Source organism: Carlito syrichta, unplaced genomic scaffold (assembly GCF_000164805.1).
Source record: "Carlito syrichta isolate Samal-C Ts95f unplaced genomic scaffold, Tarsius_syrichta-2.0.1 Scaffold303528, whole genome shotgun sequence".
In the NCBI taxonomy this organism is placed as follows: domain Eukaryota; kingdom Metazoa; phylum Chordata; class Mammalia; order Primates; family Tarsiidae; genus Carlito; species Carlito syrichta.
This window is the reverse complement of record NW_007247624.1, coordinates 291,652-296,094: the sequence shown is the minus strand read 5'-3', so window position 1 is coordinate 296,094 and position 4,443 is coordinate 291,652.

Genomic DNA, 4,443 nt, shown 5'->3' with positions numbered 1-4,443 from the left:
TTGATTATAGCATTGTAACATGACATCAATAGTGTTTCATTTTACTTGGCTGTAGAAGTTGAACACCACTTTATATGCTTATTGGTCATACTCATAGCCTAATATATATCTCATACAGATATATAAAGTGTGGCAATTCATGGATCTCATATCTAAATAAGTCCCAGATCACTATCTTTGTATGCACTCTGGTAACACTGTTTTTGTTTGTTTTTTGTTTTCATTTCTTTTTGTTGTTTGTTTTGATTTAGAGTCTCACTCTGTTGGCCCTACTGGAGTGCAGTGGCATGTTCGCAGCTCACTACAGTCTTAACTTCCTGGACTCAGATGACCATTCCACTTTAACCTCCCGAGTAGCTGGGACTACTGACACCCGCTACCATGCCTGGCTAATATTTTGATTTTTTTATGCAGACGAGGTCTCGCTATATTTCCTAGGCTGGGCTCAAATGACTGGACTCAAGTGATCCTCTGTGGCCTCCCAAAGTGTTAGAATCCCACTGTGACCAGCCAAGCTCACACTTTTAATGAGTAAGTTTAAGGTGGATAATTCTTTTCTGTGGGCAGCTGAGAGATGCATAGCAAGACATTTACCAGTATCCTTGACTCTGTCTCTGCTACCACCAAGTGCTAGTAATACATCCTTCTTCCTCTGATCCCAAGGCTTGACAATTCCAAATCTCCAGAGATTATCAAATATCTCTGAGAGGCAAAAGTATTACCAATATAGGTTCAAAACCATAACATAACACACACACACACATACACAGAATTATCCAGCAATATATACATATATTTGTATATAAAGAAATTCAATCAGCTTTATATTCAATGTCAGGAAAAACAAATCCTTTGAAATTTTATCCTGACACTATGTCATGCTTCAGGCATATTATTAAAAAGGAAGAGTGAAAGGTTCACCAGAGTCTTGCACTCTATCAAGAAAAAATACAGTATATCTTTAAAAAGCTGTCAATCATGATGAATATTTTGCATGTAACAGATTTCATCAAGGAGAATATGTTTCTAATAACCATTTTGTAAATTACCAAGGCATTAAATTTTATTAATGAAAGACTAGTTTTATTATAGATGCAACCATTTATGTCTTGAAGGAGAAGGACACAATGAGTTTGTAGTAAGCACTTCTGAAGTGCAGTTTTGCTAATGAAATTCTAAATAGCCATTTAGAATATAGATTATTAATATAGATTAATTATTAATTATTAGGGCATACAACTGTCCCATAAAGTAGCATAAACAAAGTAAGACATATGTTATATCCTAGTGTTTGTTTAAAAATAAATTACAGATATCATAATAATTACGTATAATCATACCTCTTAATTATTTGTGTCAGTCAGTCTTCATTAAAAAAAGCAGAATAACTTGGAGATATGTATAAATACATAATTATTAATTTGTTGCAGAATTTGACCTTAGGAATTTGTAGTGTTGGCTAAGCAGTCTTTGAGAGACTGGATTCATGTCTGATACTGGATCCGGAAGTCCGGTGGGCATTCGGTTTTTAGGGAAAGACGTGAAAAAAGGGAGATCAAGAGCAAGCTGAATCCCACAGCAGGAGATGAAATCATGCAGGTACTCCAAAACTATGTCAGTTCTTTGTACCCCTGAGTTGTTGCTGTGGATGTTCTAAGGAAGCTGGGACCACTCTATCATGAAGCTGAACACACACACATCTGGCCGGGAGTCAGAGAGGTTGAAGTTGGTCACCTGTACCTCATGCCAATGACGTCAGGTAGAGATCTACAACAGTGGGCATGAAACACAGATTAGCTAATCATTCCCCTCCTTCCCTCAATCTCCCACGAATCCTACTCGTGGTCTACCCTAAATAGAAACTTACCAGAATGGAAATTCTAGATAATGTAGCTTAACCCAGCCAAAGTGACCATTATGAAACCACCACAGTTTATATTACAGCTTGATGTAGCTTGAGTTTTAAAATCATTGTTAGTTGATTTTCTATCTATTGATGAATAATTAATTAGCTAACTTATATTATCTATCCTTTCCACTCTCTCTCTTCTGCTATGATTTATAGTGATAGTATCTTGACTCCCCATGGCTTTGCTCATCACTCCTCTTTACCTTCTTTCTCACCCACCTACTTTTTTGATCTCCCATCACATGCCATCTATATTTTACCAAGAGCAATTTTGGTGATGATAATCTAAGTTTTCAGATTCAAAACATTACTTAAGTTAAACTTGCTTTTTCTATAAACAGTTAAAAAGTTTAAATTAAAACTAATATGTAAATATTCATCGTTGGATAGCTACAAATATGTTATGATTATTTGTTCTTTTTTGAACATATAAAGAAATTAGGAGTGGTCACTGCACTCCAGTCTGGGCAACCGAGTGAGACTCCAACTCAAAAAAAAAAATTAATTAATAGTATTTTCAATTGCCTTTATCATCGTTTCTCAATTTCTGTGTGTTGATCATGTCCATGCATTCATCTTCTACCGGGTTTATATAATGGGCACTTATCCTAGATACTTCCTTTTTTTCATATTACAATAATCATTTATTCTGCCTATTACCCTGCAATTTTATGCAAATTGGCCAGGGATTGACTTATGTGCATTATGTCATAAGAGCTGATGTGACTAAAAGTTCAAGATTTTAAGCACTGGAGTATCTTTTAGCCTCTAAAGTCTACTAAACAAAACAGACTAATTAAAATAATGTTTAAAAAACACAGAAAACAATGTAGAAAAAATTAATAGCTGCAATGACCATTGTTATTAACTTATGAAAATATTTTGTTTTTCTTATATTTCCATATATAAAATTATTATCATAGTTTGTCTTCTGTATTTTTCACTTACTTTTTAATATGATTCCAAATTCAGAGTCTGTGAAATAATTTTATTTAAGAGTTGTGAAATATGCAAGAGATATTTTACTTAACTACTCTGCTATGTTAGATATTAAGTGTTTAAATGCTTTAGTATTATTTGGAAGCATCTCGATTTTACCTTTAATATAAATTTACAAGTTTAGCAATACTCAATCTTGTGATCTATCATAATTTCATCTTTTTCATAAATTGTCATGATTTCTTGCTTTCATTCAATTTATTTTACTGTCATGCCTGACTCAGTTTACCAGATAATTTTTAAAACTGTTTAAAGAACAAACTACTTCATTACTAAAAGGAGACATTTGCAGTATCAATCGGTAGTTGCCTACGTACAAGATTTAAGTAACAGAAAGCTCATAAAAAAACTCTCCAGGAGATATTACCAACTCAAAGCCCATTGTTTTTCATAAATTATCTACTTTACTGAGTTATGTTCCTTTTGGTAGAATCCTGTTTGATGTGTCTTTTTAAGTTCTTCCTCCTTTTGGTGTTATTCTAGTGATCTATGATAGGAAAATATTTTTCCCCCAGCTGTTTTTAGAGAAAATGGTAACTATTGGAATAGTCGTGAACTCTCAATATTGACCTCGAGTGTGATAAAACCAGGAATCCAAAAATCCAAGTAACAAGTCAAATAAACTCCTACACCTTGGTAATTTGAGAGTTCTAGCATTATACAATTTCAACCCAACAATTTTGTAGATACAGATGTTCAGGGGTAGCTGCTTACACAGTAGACACTTGTTTTGTTATCAGTGGAGTTCAGAAACTAATTTTCAGAGGGAATTTTGTAAAGTTACATCAAATATATTTTGCACAGTGTTATTAATGCTGAAATAATAAGTCATTTGAAGAACATTTAATTTTTTGAATATTGGATTTGCCATATTATATGTTATTTTAGAACTGCATTTTGCCTAAGAATGAAGTATTTTTCCGTTACAAAATTTGTCAGACTGCTTTATTTTTTACTACAATACTTCCGTCATATATTTGGCACATGTATCATTTTTCCCCTTTTAGTGTTGTTCATAAATCTGTAATAAGTGATGGTCTAGTATGTGTAATGTTTTATTTAAAGCACTATTATTTAATTAACACAGTATCACATGATGTTCTATTTAGGACACAATAATTGCTTTCTCTTTGAGGTAACATATAATGGAAATGGAAATGGACACAGGTAACAATTATGCAGTAAAGAAAATGCTGGTCTTTCCTTCAAATACTTAAGTTGTGATACTTAAAAATTGAGAAAGAAAACATGATGTTTTAAGAACACACTTAATATCATGTCCCATATGTTGTCATAAAAAGGAATCATAGTTTTGCAGACATAAAAACGCAAGTATTTTTCAATTATAAAATAGTTATTTAAAAATACCTATGGAATTCATTCTTTTTTCCTTTTTCTTTCCTTTTATTTTAAAACTGTGGAGTACAATTCAGGATTAGGTATACAAATGGTCATTGTAAAGATAATTTTTGGATCACACATTGGTCCCCACTTTGCCTGCTTTGAGATGAGGTCCCCTTATTAATCAAGTGTGC